The sequence below is a fragment of the Neofelis nebulosa genome, chromosome 11 (genome assembly GCF_028018385.1).
Source record: "Neofelis nebulosa isolate mNeoNeb1 chromosome 11, mNeoNeb1.pri, whole genome shotgun sequence".
NCBI classification, from domain to species: domain Eukaryota; kingdom Metazoa; phylum Chordata; class Mammalia; order Carnivora; family Felidae; genus Neofelis; species Neofelis nebulosa.
Window position 1 is genome coordinate 10114138 of NC_080792.1, and position 16711 is coordinate 10130848.

Genomic DNA, 16711 nt, shown 5'->3' on the forward strand with positions numbered 1-16711 from the left:
TGAGAAAAGATTAAAGGACTGCGCTATGATGTACTCCCAAACTAAAGTGATCGGGAATATGAAGGCAAAGGCAGTGAGAGAGAAGGAGAAGCAGTGACCAACCGGTGAGGGGGGAAACCAAGTATGTCGCTGTCCTGAGAGTATAGTGAAGGAACTGTTTTCAGGAGGGAAGCGTGATCCAACATGTCAAATGTTGCTGATAGGTGAAGTAAGGTGACAAGTGAGAATCAATCATCATATTTAGCAAAACAGAGTTTTCTGTTCACTTAGAGCAGTTTGGGGGAGTAATGGTGATTAAGCATCACTGAAGTGGATTAAAGAAAGGATCCAGTAGAGGTGCCTGGGCGGCTTAGTTGGTTCAGCATCCAGCTCTAGATTTCGGCTCAGGTCATGATTTCACACTTTGTGAGTTTGAGCCCCACTTTGGGCTCTGCGATGACAATGTGGAGCCTGATTGGGATTCTCTCTCATGTCCTCCCCCACTCATGTTGTGTCTCTGTTTCTCTCAAATAAATACATAAATGTAAAAAACAAAGAACTCAGTATTTCCTGTTTCCTTGAAACAATCCAGGCTTACACTAAATTTTAATTATTATTAATAGCATTTCTTTTTATTCTCAATAACATTCTAGTTACCATAGGGGAAGAAAAATAATTTTCCCTCTACCCATTTAGGTTCTTGACTAAGATCCCTCGCCCATGATAAAAGATTAACAAGAGAAAACTAACAAAATTTAATAGCTTGCATGCCTCCTGTATACATGGAAGATACCCAGGAAAGTGAATAACTTTCTGAAATGACATAAGCCACCACCTTAAATACCATCTCCAGCTAAAGACAAAGGACGTTGGGTGGGAGAGGGAGGTGTTACAGAAGTTGACCCAGAAAAGCACAGAAACAAGTGTGGGATTGTTTTACGTTCCTATTTACGTGCCAATTTATGTTCTAGTCTTCTCCATCGATAAGTTTCTATAGACTCAGTCTTCCTCTTTTGCTAGTACCCAGAGGGAGACACCTTTAGAAATGGTGAGTTCATGTCTCTTACAAAAAGGTAAATTCTTCTCTGATTTTCAGAACTTCTCCTGTGTCTGCTGTTTCTTAAGAAATTGGCTCAAGATAAACCTTATGCCAAAGAGGCATCTTTCAGAGTGCTAGATTTTGCTTCTTTCTACTACCCATTGAATGAAATCATCACCTTACTTAAAAAAAGAATGGGAGGAAATAAATAGGAGACAGCAACCTTACACAAGTTTCTAAAAAAGTTTTGCTGGAAAGAAAATGGGGAAGTAGCTAGAGAGGACTGAACTCAAAAATTTTTTAATTGTTTAGGGAGGTAGAATTTCCTGAAGTGTTTGATGTTGATGAACATTTCCATTAAAAAAAAATTTAGTGATGTGGCAGAAACAAGAGAGAATTCTAGAGCAATGTCTTTGAGAAAGGAGAGGATCCTGTGCAGGGAGGGAGGCTCAGGCTCATGCAGGTGCATTGCTGGTATTTAGCAGCAGGAGAGAGGGCAGAGAAAATTTATGAGCTGACATAGGAAATACAACCCAGACCTAAAAGTGAATATGAGAAGTGAGATGACTCATTTTCAGAAATATCAAGTAAAAGCTGTGCTGTCTAGTTAGCAGGTTTACAACTCCTCCCCCACCACACAATGGAGTCCCAAACCCTGAGACACTTCACTTCCTGGTTCTTCCCCTCTCCATTTCCGGAGCTTATTTTTCCTGGGCTTTGCAATGAGCATGTGCCAAAGAGCTGAAGTCTCTGTGTCACCCCAAGGAATGTACATTTGTTCCAGTCAGACTGCTTTTTGGCCTCACATGGGCAGAGGCAACTTCCCGGTAAGGATATAGCCTCTGTAGTACTCAGCCAATGAGGAATCAGGGGAGGGACTTCCCGCTAGGAGACACATTGCCTGCCATAACCAGTCCTGAGTGCGGCTGTCCTTCAGACACCTGCTCTTGCAAGAATGTTGATTCAAGTCTCACCTTGCTGGGCTCCAAGTCCCCGCGGCCCTCCTTTGATTGGCGCAGTGGGCTTATTTGTCACAATGACGATGGGGTAAATGCTTAGAGACATGAGAAGAGAGAAGAAATTATTAAATACCTATCTAGGAGATGGTAAAAGAGCACAGAATAGGGAAATGTAGGAACAGTGGTGGATGGCAGGCAGTAAGGGACATTTTGGTCCAAGTCAGAAATTCCGTGGAGAATTATCACATAGCTCATGTGAATGGGACAGAAGAAGTAAACATGGAGCAAGGGACCCAACCACCGTTACGAGGTAGATTTTGTGGGTGATGAAGGAGAATCACAAATCCCTTCAATACTCTCTGGGATAGAAGAATGGTGGACCCTTTATTGTACGTTAACGGAAGAAGTCCTAGGTGAGACGCTAAATGAAGTGAGAAAAACGCTTCGTAGAGATCTTTGTACTTGGAGAAAGCTGTGTTAATTCTTACAAGTACAGATTTGAAAATTTGATAGAGATTGAGGTGAAGAACATGGACTTGAGAGGTTTATAAAAATGATTTTTGAAAGTTGGAACATGGAGATCTTTTGACAAAGAAGGAATTATAATATCAGGTAAAGAACCCTGCAGGATTTCAATACTTTGTTATATCTGGCGTCTAGCATAACGTGTGGCAAACAACAGACATCCGGTGAGTGTCGAATGTGCAGAGGCAGGCTGCCCCCAAATGTGCCACTTGGGCATTTTGATTGTTTTAAACAGAAGTCACTTAAGCGAGGGGCGCCTGGGTGGCTCAGTCAGTTAAGCATTCAACTCTTGGTTTTGGGTCAGGGCATCATTTCACGATTCATGGGTTTGAGCCCCTCATCAGGCTCCACACCAGCAGTAAGGAAGTTGCTTGTATTCTCCCTCTCTGCTTCTCTCTCTGCCCCTCCCCTCTCTCAAAATAAATAAGCTTAAAAAATATATTATATAAAAAGGTCACTTAAGAGACAGTCTTTGCAAAAAGGACAATCAAACCCTCTTCTGCTCCCCTGAAAGCAGAAAATAAGCCTCCCTCCTTGGACCTGGAGGTAAAGACACATCCTTATCACCAAAGTTAGGAACCTGAAAAGTAAGAAGGCTGTATAAATAACCCTTGTTACTTTTTACTAATTTACTAACACACCCCAGCGCTGCTTAGAATTCCTTACTAATTAATGCTCCCTAAGTTAAGTTGTCTGTCCTGTCAGTTCCTCACAGATTTATTGTCTCTTTGTCTAAAAAATATAAAAACTACCTGGTGGGGCTGTTTCTTTAGGTCTCACTTTCACTACTGAGACTCCATGTGCATATAATAAATTTTTTGTGTTTTTCTCCTATTAATCTCTCTCATGTACATTTAAGTCTAGTCCAGCTGGAAACGCTTGAGTGGCAGAGGGATAATTTTCCTTCCCAACAATAGAATAAAGCAAATTAACAAGCAAATATATCCGTAGGATAAGAACAAAACAGAAGAAACAGTCTTTTTTTTTTCCCCCCAAAATGTTTGCTGCCCAAATCAGGTCAAGAAGTAAGGAAATCTTATAAGTAAAACAAAGGGAGACCTTTTTATTACTGTATTTTTAGAAAAAGGAATATGATATTTTTAATAAGGCTGCCCATCTACTTTCCTTAATTCATTCAATCCTATCCCTTTGGATACTTTTAGTGAATATATTATAAATATAGTTCTATGCGTACAATACCTGATTCAGAATATAGAAAACAGGTATATAGATTGTTCGAGATAAACGAAATCACTGGATGTGATTTTAAAACAATTCCAGTAATATAGAGATTATACTACAAACCTTGTAAATGAAATATTAGGCGTTATTTATAATCAAACTTAGATATGCAGTCAGAAAAAGCAAGGTTGCAAAGACTATTACAGCACCAGTATATATTACATAATACATTGATACATTTATGACCTTGTTCAAAATACATGTGTCTGTGATCTATAAACACGGGCCGATTGTTAGAAGTGACCAATTACGATTTTCCATCATGGCAACTCCTAACAATTCTTTAAACTAGGTTTAACACGTCACAAGCATTGGCCGGTTCCTGGGGTCCCTCTGTCTAGTACACGTTTCTACTGGCAGCCCAGCTCTGACTGACACGAATGATTGAAAAGCTTTAATTACACCTTTCTAAGCCCGAGTGTTTCTATGACCACAACTCAAGACGAATATGTTCTTCCATCCCACAAGGACATGCTTAGGACCTCACAGAGGTCGATGAGGCTTTTGTGTAAGGAGTTGCAGTGGACAGCTTTTACTTTATTTTGAACCAGAAGGGTATCTGGTTTGCTACACTTCAGTTGGCTCCACTGTCATGCCCATGCTAATATAAAGGACTGAAACTCAGTCACCCCAGCTTTTTCCTCAAACTCCCTAAGAACACTAAGGTCCTCCAAAAAAAAAAAAAAAAAATGGCAGGCCCTAAGAGCCTTCATGAAGTAATTTTTGGCTTTAGGAAGTGGAGATCAGCTTTAAGAATTCCCAAAAGAAAGGAAAAGTCACTTCTGCTGGTTTACTCGACACTCCCCGCCCCAAGGATCTAAATCTCTTCAGTGAAATGCCACCTGAGGACCCGGCTGCTTGCTCTGAACTGTGTTCGGTGTGTTAGTAGATTGTTGCCAACACTGTCTTCTATCCCCCACCCTTATCCCGTACATTATGTGATTTTTCTTTTTCTTTTTTTTTTTTTACCTTATCGGTACAACCAGGTGAAATGCACTTTACTCTATGTCTATGACTATAAAGCGGTAAGAGGCAAAACAGTGAACCAAAATACTTCTTCGATGTATTTTTTATATTTCTAAAGGCAAAACGTCGTGCAGCTGAAATAGGTTACTTACTCTTCAGCCTTAGTCTCTGACAGGCAGTCTTTTTCAATAAAACTCAAATATGGAGTTAAAACAAAGATGGGGTGCAGAGAGCATTGTAATAGTTTTCGGGATCTTTTGTCTTCTCCATTGATGTCAGGAGACCGAATTCACCTGCTCTCAACAGGTGCTGGCTAGAAGAATTGTCTAACAGACCTTCAAACAATAAAAACCAACAATGTGTACATGGATTTCTAAGCAGCTATTTTTTTTTTAATTTCAAAAACTGTGACATGTTACTGTTACAATTCAGTTTTAATCAAGCCTGAGAAAGCCTATCTCTGCATCCTTAAGGCTTTTTCAACCTGGAAATAATCAGTTTAAACTGTGGCAAAGTTGAAAAACATCTCTTCATTTGTGTTCCATTAGGCCCAGTTGAAATGGTCTCATGAAATAGGCATAGTTATCCAACCTCTGGAGCTTCGTTTACCTTAGAGATGGACGAGGCAATTCCTAAAGCACCTGGTTTCAGAAACGACCTGAGCTTCAAGTAAGCAGCAGTCAAAATAGCTCACACACATATACCATGGTAAAATTAAAAATAAATAAATAAATAAATAAATAAATAAATAAAATAAAATAAAACAAAATAAAATAAAATGTAAAAGGTTTAGTGATCTGTGATCCAGAGCTAACAGGCCACTGGATTGGTCACGACCCAACAGAACACAAAACCAGGCGCTGTATCAACAGACATAAACTGAAACCATCTGCATTGCTCAGAATCACTTCACTCCAATGCTTCAGAAAAAGTGTTGGCAACTGAGTTTGGGGTTTTATCTCCCTCCCTTTCCCTTGTCTCCTTTGGAGAGGTGTGAAAAAACTGGCAATGGTGGTCCAAACAGAGGAAGTGCGAATTGCCAGCAAAAAAGCCACTGGCGGGCAAAGTCTACCGTGAAAGGCGAAAAGATTTGTGAGACAGCCAGATGTTCCTAGGTAGGTAGGAACTCACTGACTTGCTTACTGCACCTCAGTTGTTAGCACCGAAACGAAGAGAAAGAATTATGATGATAGCATTATTATGGTAACTCTACGGGCTATGTCAAGACAGAACAAAATGCCAACTCAATGTCCTCACTGCGAAGTGCTGCAAAAACATACTGCTATTAATTATTATTATTATACTATTATTAATTATTATTACTAGTGTGAGCCAGGCACCATGCTAAAAAAAATTTCGTGTATTACCTCATTTGATTATCAGAACAACTTGAAATTAGGTACTATTTTAATCACCATTTTTTGGACCTTAATTTTATAGAGCTACAACAATTTCAAGCTCAGTAGCAGAATCAAGTTTTACATTTGCACCGAAGTTGAACAAAGAAGACTTTATTCAAAGCTATTGCAATAGGAGAGAGAGGTAAAACACAGTCTAAACTCAATTCCACTAAAATAAAAGGGCTGGGGGGCTTTTAAGAGTTGGGGTTAGAAACAGATCTTAGTCCAGTGTGTTTGCTACTTAGCTCTTTCCAAAGGGATGGTCACCTTTTTTTTATAACTTCGTGACAAGAAATAGTTTTAGAGTTTGGAGCAGGGGGTTCTCTGAAATTAAGCTTCTTCCCCCACTTTCAAACCACACAGAGACTTAAGGGGTTGGGGCACAACCTTCTTTGATGATGACATTTCAACACAGTGGTTTCCAGGTTCTTGAGAAAGACATTCTGGTTGTAAAACTGGCAAGAGGCTTTAAAAAGATTTACATCCCAAAGGGGACACAGAAAGGATTTATAATTACGGGTTTTCTAAAGTAACCGCTCCCCGGAAAGGGAGGTCAGAGATGTAGAATCAGGAAGAAGTCTGCCTAAAGTTCGGTCCAACTGAGGGGAACTTTAAGGCTATCTTAGTGATCCGAGTCAAACTTATTCCTTCCCTCAAGATCCCCATCTCTGCGTGTATGAGAATCTGTAGCAGGGAAAACAAACAAACAAACAAACAAAAACAACCCACCAAAAAAAAAAAAATGTTTTTAAACTCCCTACTTATCCCTTTACTTCATTGAGTTTTAGTTTCCCCATTCCTAGAATGAGATTTTGGTAGATATTTAGATCTTAAACCATACCTTGTAAGACCTGGAGGGAGGGATGCGGGAGAGAGGTTAAGGAGTTAAGAGGTGCCCATGACTGGTGAAGAAGTTCAGAGATGGGCAGGTATATCCCACAGGGCCTTTGCGTCAAGGACAGATCTGTGTATCAGTTTTGCAAAACGGACTTCTGCTTAAGGCTTCATTTAGAAATAAAAACAGGGAAGGGGATTGTCTTGGGAAGATAAAGTGTGATTACTGCTAGGTAAGATCATATTTCACATGTGTTAGATGTATAACCTATCATAATTCTCTAGAATTCTCTAGACCAGCAGAAATTTCAGAACATCCAAAGATCAAAAAATTCCAAGGACTAAGAAGAAAAAATGAGCTCTTTATTCTCCTTTATAAAAAAAAAAAAAACATTCTGTATAAATATATGGCTACTACATAGTCATAAACAATTCATGAAGACACGATCTATTCTCAATCAGATGTGTAATAATAAAGCATTACTCACCTAATGCTACCCTATCCCTACCTCCACACAAATGAACGTGCACCAGGGTGTGCTAACCATTAATCTAAAAATCAGGCACAGAGCCATAGGAGATGGCTTTTGTCTGCATAGTGTTTTAAGTACATTTCTCCCATACATGAAATGCACCAGAACATTCTGCATAGTGGCAGCGGCTAATGAGTGATACAAAAACATCATTTGCCTGATCCTGATACACTAAGACTTTGATTTATAACATACGAAGGGAAGGGTGGCATGATTCATGATCTCTTCTAATTTAAATTCATTTATATTCCAAAGTTTTATTCATTGTGGCTTTTTTTTTTTTTTTACCGCAAAATACGTTCTCAAATAATTAATTTAGTTTAACTCGGCATCTCCTCCTCCTTTCAACCTTCCCCCAAACGTACTTTCTGTGGAACGTACATTGTGATGAATGCACTAGATATTTTCTTCCTGGGGTTCAGGATGTCCCCAGTATTTAATCTCCTGGTAGTCAGATTTGATTCAGAAACGTTTTCTCGTAAGACTCAAGATGACAGTTAGTTAAAGCTCTAGATCAGGCTCCCAATGCCCATGTTCGTGCTTGTTGCTGTGTTCCCGACACGTTTCCTAGGGCAGCAGAAAAAATTCTTTTTTTTGTGCGGCTCTCTCATGGTCTGAGGCAAGCACTTCAGCCTGTGGGAAATAAAAAAGATGAAGTTATAGAAGAAAGGACCGATTCAAGGTGAGGAGAGTAGTCGAACCCTGGGAGTCTGTAAAAATGGAGTACTATCGGGAATGCGACCTTCACCTTGGCCACCCTCATGGTTACCATCCATATTCATTGTTCACTGCCGCCTGTGGGGATGCCTGCTGGATGTATTTTTCTCAGGCTACAGCTATTGCCTCACAACAGACATACTCTCTCCACTACACCATTATGGAAGAGAACAACTTCATATATATATATATATATATATATATATATATATATATATATATTTTTTTTTTTTTTTTTTTTTTTTTACTTGGAGCTACTAACCACAAGAAACAACTGTAAAATGATTTTTTCAAAGTTTGTAATTATATTGTGCTTTACCATGTACAGACTAGTATGTAGTCCATCCTATCCACAGAAAGAGGCATGCTTTTCAGCCAGAAAATTTATTTGTTGATAGAAATTACTTGTGTTCTGGTAAACTTGCTGTCAGGGAGAAAAAAAAAAAAAAGAATATTTAAGGGCACCTAGTTGGCTCAGTCGGTTAAGCATCCGGCTTCGGCTCAGGTCAAGGTCTCACAGATTGTGAGTTCAAGTCCCACGTCGGGTTCTGTGCTGACGGCTCGGAGCCTGGATCCTGCTTCAGATTCTGCGTCTTCCCCTCTCTCTGCCCCTCCCCGGCTTGTGAGCTCTCTCACTCTCAAAAATAAATAAATAAACATTAGAAAAAGAACCACTATTTATAGCATTTGACCATTTCCATGCTGCACATTCCCACTTTGGATGACTTGATCAGTGTATTGCCACCGAATGCGGAACTAGGAGGGCAGTTTCTACGAGCCTGAACTAGTTGGCACTCTACCGGTTTCAATGAAATGTGAAAGACAGGAACCCAAATGTATTTGTTATTTTTGCAGTGCAATTCAGGACCATGTTAGATCAAGAGACAAGTGATTACGACATGGGAATTTAATCTTCGGACTTTATTCCTTTAGATATGGTACGAAATTGATGTTCAAATAGGGAAGAACATCTTTCTGTTGTTGGCTTTTTCACACAGAAATGACTTTAATACTTGACGATCTTGGCAACATAGACAGCTATCCCTTGGAGGCAGAAGAGTGAGTGAAATTTCCGCCTGAAGGTAGGGCAGCCTTTGAGTCAATATGCATTTTGTATGCTTAAGGTACCCTTCTGACCCATTCCAGATCCTCTGTGAGCAAAATCTCATCATCCACCCCTTACCTTAGAAAGATAGGCTTTGATGGATCCGCCTCGTGAGAGATAAAAGGAGGACTGTTTTTGACCCGCCAACAAGTTCCTACCACGAGGGACGCAGTCATCTCCCTGGAGACGTTAGATCGTTGGTTCAGCCCAGTGGTTTAAAGCCAAGACAACACCTTGCTGGTGCACGTGCTTTCTCAGGGGGCTCCTGCTCTCAGGTCTTTTACACGGACGTGCAGCCACCAGGGAAGAACACGTCCAGTAGAGTTGCAACACCGTCCCCTGGAGGGTGACCTCACGTTTCCCGTCAGAAAGAGATGAGATTTATCGGATGGGAGTGTCTGGTTCGGGCCCCTTCTTCCGGGCTGCGCAGATGGCGTGCTCTCCAGATGGGGTGTAAGTGTCCTGGGGCAGAGTCTGTCCTCTGCCTCTGCGTGAAGCCTGCGATCTGGGAGCCCCGGCAGCTCAACCGAGACGGAGCGAGCGTTTTTATGTGTGCTCCGAAGCCCTCTCCTCCAACATGGCTTTTTTCTTTACTTTTCTTTTTTTTTTCTCCACGAGAGAGCTGAACCCCATCCTGCCACTCTCTCAGTGGTTCTGAACTCCAGTTGTCAAGAGGGAGAGATAAGGCATACCGTAGAGATACTGCAGGGTCTGTTCCAGAACACCCTGATAAAGTGAATACCACCATAAAGCAAGCCATATGATTTTTTTGGGTTTCCCGGTGCATATAAAAGTTATGTTTCCATGTACTGTAGTCTTTTTTTTTAATGTTTATTTATTTTTTTAGAGAGAGAGAGAGAGAGAGCGCACAGCAGGGGAGGGGCAGAGAGAGAGGGGATCAGAGGATCCAAAGTGGGCTCCATGCTGACAGCAGAGAACCTGATGCCCGGCTAAAACTCGAGAACCTGCCAAGTTCACGACCTGAGCTGAAGTCAGATGCTTAACCGACTGAGCCACCCAGGCACCCCATGTTACACTGTAGTCTATTAAGTGTGCAATAACATGATGTCTAAAGTTTATATATATATATATATACATATCTTAGTTTAAAAATGCTTTATTGAGGGGCACCTGGGTGGCTCAGTCGGTTAAATGTCTGATTACAGCTCAGGTCATGATCTTGCAGTTCGTGAGTTCGAGACCTCCCATGTCGGGCTTTGTGCTGACAGCTCGGAGCCTGGCACCTGTTCCAGATTCTGTGTCTCCTTCTCTCTCTGCCCCTCCCCTGCTCTGTCTCTCTCTCTCTCTCTCTCTCTCTCTCTCTCTCTCTCTCTGTGTGTCGAGAATAATAAACACTAAAAAAAAAAAAATTGCTAAAAAATGCTAAACAACATCGTGTGAGCCTTCAGCAAGTCATAATCTTTTTCCTGGTGGAGGGTCCTGCCTCGATATTCATGGCTGCTGACTGCTCAGGGTGGTGGTTGCTGAAGGCTGGGGGGCTGTGGCAATTTCTTAAAAGAAGGCAATTTCTTGCAGCATAGATTGATGCCTCCTCTCACGAGTGATTTCTCTGTAGCATGTGATACCGTTTGCCAAAATTTTCCTCGGAGTAGAACTTCTTTCAAAATTGAAGTCAATCCTCTCAAACTTTGCCACTGCTGTATCAGCTAAGTTTATGGAATGTTCTAAACCCTTTGTTGTCATTCCAACGGTCTTCACAGCATCTTCACCAAGAGTAGATTCTATCTCAAGAAACCACTTTCTTTGCTCATCCGTATGAAGCAACTCCTCAACTGTCCAGGTTTTACCACGAGATTGCAGCGAATCGGCCCCGTCTGTAGGCTCCCTCCACTACGTCTCTAAACTACGTCACTAAGTCTTGAAACTTCGATTTGCGAACAACAGCAACAAAAAAACCCATAATATCTGAGAAACACCATAAAGCTAAGTGCAATAAAAGAGGTGTGCCTGTCATGGGTACTCTGACCCCCAAACAGTCTACTTTTTCCTTCCCCTTGTTATAGGGGATCACGTCTCTGTCATTCACTTCCTTCTGTTTCACTGGGGTTTGAGGAGGAAGGAAGACAGTAGCTTTGTTCATTTGCCAGGGTTTAACCGGCTACTCTTGTCACTGAGAATTGAAACACTCATGGAACAAACATATTAAGTAAAACTAGAATTTGATTAAGCATTGATGAATACAAGCTGGTTAAGCTGTATCTGTAGACTTGTGCTTTTGAAAACCTTACTCTATTAACTGTGAGACTCAGACTGTGGTACAGAAATGGCTTCATGGTAATCAGTTTGGGTGTTCTTGTTAAAGATTCAGATATAGATATAGATATAGATACACATATACACATACATATACATATACATATACATATACATATACATATATAGACATTCATATATATACTTTTTTTTTCCAGAGTGCTTTCACACCCTTTAGCTCTCCAAGGATACTGTGAGGTTAATAACAAGTTACAACTATTTCCATTTCACAAATTTTAAAGAAATGAAGATAAATGAGTGTATGGTTTTCCCAGGCCACATGGCTAGTCATTTTCAGAGACGGAACCATCACTCAGATTTTCGCACTCCCACTTCTGTGCTCTTTTTACCCCGTCCCTTTGGCTTTTAAATAGGGCCAACATCAGAAGTCGTGGGCTACTTACACATGAACTCAGCAAATGTCGTATATAAAAGCAATGATTCCTTGTAGAGGGGCTGAGATTGAGGTGAGAGTTGTGAGACCCTCCTCTAGGACACAACACTTTAGCAGACATCAGAAAACACGGTAATCAAGAAAATAATAATTTAACGTTCTTAACGTCAAAATTAATTAAAGCCAAAACCTCAATGATGAATAAATATAAAAATTTTAAATCAAAGCAAGTCAGGTGTTTGTTTTACAGTTGGCATAACGGGGCAGTGGAAACAGTCACTTGACCTTGGTGTTATTGTGTGACAGGGAGATTTCCAATCAGCCCCTGGTCCCTGGACCCAGTCAGGCCGGGGTAGGAGTCTCAGCCATGATGTACAAACAGATTTGACAATGTGAGTCTTTACGGACAGTCATGTGTGTCGATCGCGGTGCTTATATCATCCTTTCCTACTGGGTTTAAGATATGGGAGGATATTTCGGTAAATGTATCGGGGGGGGGCATTTTTCCTTTTGCTTTCTGCTATAATGCGTCTCAGCAAAGCAGTGATTCACGGGTTAATTCTTGGTCCATGGAGAACTTTGGAGTTTGTACTTATATCTGAATAGCAAAGAGAAGGAGGATGGAAAAAGGATTCATCTCTAATGTGAAAGAAAGACTTCAGCTACCTATCCACTACAATAATGTCAGTCGCAGGGTAAAGGAATGGCTTCGAAAGCGGATTTGACTTCTGAGCTCAGCGGTGGCAATTTGGCCTCTCAGGCTCATGGTTCTTGAAGCTCGCTGGAGAAAAGGAGTGGTGAAGGTAAAACATTTTAGACACCAGGGATGGGAGCTACAAAATTATTTTAAAATATGTTAATTTGGCTCACGTAGCCCAACATGGTCTGTAGATTTAAAACCTTTGTTTCTGTGAGTGGTTGGCTTATTCCTTATGCAGTTGACATTTAGATATATTTCCACTTTAGCATAAATGATTTTGATAGAAGATCCTGCATAAGGTTTTTAAATTCTCTGGACACCCCTCTTCCAATTATTCAATTTTGCATATAATCGAAGTAACCACAGCTGTCATTTTTAGTGCCACTTTCATGAGAAAAAAATAATTTTCGGGGGTGCTTTTTAATAATACAGATTCCCACCTCCACCCGATATTGGGAGTCCACAGGCCTGGGATAAAAACCAGTCATTTGCATTTTTAACAAGCATGCTGATGATTGCAATATGGGTGGTGATCCAGAGGTCCAGCTCCCTGAGAAGCCAGCTCTGCGTCAAAGATTTGCTTGCAGGACACTTGTTGGAAAATGCTCTCAGGATCAGTTCCCATGGTGAAAGAACAAGTGAGCAGAGAAGGAAGGTGCCCAGTGGCCTCTCCATCCTCTGAAGCTGTGGGTCTGCGATGGTTCCTCAGAGATGTTACGATCACAGTACAAGTCTGGAACCCTTTTCTCTCTCTGCCATCAAACAGTCATTCTTTACAAGTTGCTGTAGAGAAGGGCTGACACTATACAGAGCTAGGTGGCTCTTTTCCTGAGAGCAAGGCAACCGAGAGGGGACCTGGACAGAGACGACATCACATTGCCCAGCCAGCACTTGGGCGGGGCCACGCAGCAAATGCTGATCCAGGGACTGTGGTCACAGGAGATGTATTCATTTTTAAGCTAGATAATTGGAGAGCAGGCCCGTCATCCTTCAGCAATCTCTTCTGATCCACAAATAGGAGGCTACACATTCCAGAGTCCGGCTGCAATATTGTTGGATCTCCATGACACTGGGTTCCTGAATGTTGACCTAGAACCAATACCCTGAGCCAGCCTGCAACAGAAATGTAACACAAGCAAGAAAAAGCTAATGGGTTTCAAGCTACTGGGATTTCAGTATTATCTAGACTAACCTCATTAAAACAATGACCAGATTTCAGTTATACAGTAAATTGCATTGCATTGGTATTACCTAGTGTGATATTTACGATTTGACTGAAAATACATCTCAAGGCTCTGAGTAAGTTTAAGTTTGTAGAAATGCTATCTTGGGAAAGGAGATAATAATCCCCAGATTACAAAGGGGGAATTTTCACTTCTCTTATCTCTTATTGGACACCACTTTGGATACCCCAACTCTGCCACCTACTTTAAAAAAATAAAGCATTTTCCTCTACTATACTGAAGACATGATAAACACAAACCATATCATTATGGTGTCCCATATAAGGGGAAATACAACTTGTAAAATACAATTTTCCCTGGTGCCAAAAGGGAAGAGACTCTCCAACTCTCCTTTTGCTTTGAGAATTTTCTGCAGAAAATTTGCAGTTGTAAATATTCTCTCTGTCCCTCGGAGATGCATGTAACCTTTTTCAAATAGTTTAATGTCCCTCTTGCCTGTTTTATAAACCAGGAGTGATTTTGAGTAAGGGCCTTTGAGGCCATCTCTTTGAATTGTAAACATCAAGGAAAACAACACCCCGTTCCGCTTGTCTCTGTGGGGATTTCACTCAAGCACCTGACTGCAAGTCTTTGTTTTGCACATCTTCCAAAATCTAACTGGGATAGCCACCGACCCCATATATCAAGTGATCACACTTAATCACATAAGGCTTGATGGTACCCGGAGACTGCCTTGAGAGATCTCTCAGACTATTTGCTTAGGTTCCATTTAAAAAGTCACTGTGTACTTCAGCGACACGATTCTTGTGGTTATGACAGATAATTAGTATCAACTTGCATTATATTTTTCCAGATGAAATATTTGGTGCTTACGTTTCAGAGTACAGAAATGTAAGGGTGACATTGACCACTCAATTCACATGTACTGGTCTAGTCTCATAGTAGTGCCAGGAGGGGGAAAAAAAAATCTTAGAATTGTCTGTGAGCATTTGTTTCACTTTTTTGTGAAGGTAAGATGGCCATCTAGGGGCACCTGGGTGGCTCAGTTGGTTGTGTCTGACTCTTGATTTCGGCTTAGAGAATGATCTCACAGTCTGTGAGATCAAGCCCCACATCGGGCTCTGTGCTGACAGCATGGAGCCTGCTTGGAATTCTCACTCTCTGCCTCTCACTCACTCTGTCTCTGTCTCAAAATAAATACATTTTAAAAACTTAAAAAAAGAAAAAGATGGTCATCTATCCAGGCTTAAGGTGGGTGCCGTGTCCGTGCTTTAGGGAAAGTAGCAGGGTGGGGAGATTTTTCCATTGGCTGGAGGGCACATCCTAGATCTTTGGAGCTCTCTGAGGCTCAAAGATGTCAAGGCATCATTTAACATTTTAGGTTTTACAATACACGATCCTAAGTAGATAATTTAAATTTATTTGTCCTTAGGAAGGAATTAAATTTTTTGAATATGTGGTGTATCTCAAAGAAAGTAACTGAAATGAATTGGTTATGACACATACTTTAAACCAGGGAGTTTTTTTATGCTCTGTTGTTTATCATACACATTGATAAGACAGTTAGATGAGTACATGGACCTACTTAGATACATGTATGTGTATTTTTGTATGTATGTACCCATGTTCATACATACAAAAATGAATGCACTTTCAAACACTCCAAGTAACAAACTAATATGATGCCAGTGTCATTTAATTCTAGTTGGGGATGAAAACAAATTGTGAGTTACCTGATTCTTGGTCAAAGACTTGAAAAATTGGCTGGATCAATCAAACCATGATTTCTTTCTGAGTATTTGCAAAATTTCAGTACTATTACAAAATTACTAAAGTGAAAATTTATTGAGGACAGTTAGCCACAGACATTAACATGGGAGAAGTATGCTTCTAATTCAACTGGCTTTAAATCCACACACACACATTCTTTATTATATATAAAAGGAGGTTTATATCAAAAAATCATTATTTTGTTTTGGATGAAAATTTTAAATGTGATAATTACCAAAAATTCAGTTATGTCAAGGGAAACTTTTACAAAGTTTACTGTAAAGTGTATGTAATTTTGAACAATAAATGTATCTCAATAGGGCAACTTCTATTGGTAACTTAGGCTTAATGTGAATGTAATGTTTTACTGCATTCAAAACTTTGAGGACATTTTTAGAATGAGGGATAAGTAAATACTGTACGTTCGGTTTCAGGAACATTTCACTAAGATTCCCCCCCCAAAAAATATGAGAACAAATTAAATAATTTATCTTTTTGATAGAAATTTTTGTCTCTGTACCAGTAATCATGGGAACACCTGTTCTATAATAAACAAAATATAAATTGAATTAACCAAGCATACTCCTTTTTAGAAAGCAATATGCTAAATCTGTAGCAAAACCTTGAGCTCAATTAGGGGAAGAATTAAATCTTTTTTTTCCTGACAATTAAAACAAAAACTGCTTCGATAATTTAAGAAAAAAATGGAAAAATGAATATGAAACCATAAAAGGAAATTGTGTTATAAAAAGAGAGTAAAGATCTTTGCTATAGCAGCCAAATTCCAGCATGATGATGCATTCATTTTGGCAATCGTAACATCATTTGGTTACATATGTTAGCTTTAGAGCCTCCTGGCTTATGTTTTCAAGAGCTAGAAAAGGATTTGGAATTGAAACGAATTGAATCAGGAAATGCAGTGTAATTAGTGTTTGATAAGAATAACAAAAACTTAAACAAAATATAAGAAAATAGGTTATTATGAGTAACAGGATAAAATATTAGGCGTTGTCAAGAGTCATAAGTTTATGATCAAGTATAAATAAGAATGAGGGAAAACAAAATCAAGTTCAGTATGGATAATGCAGTG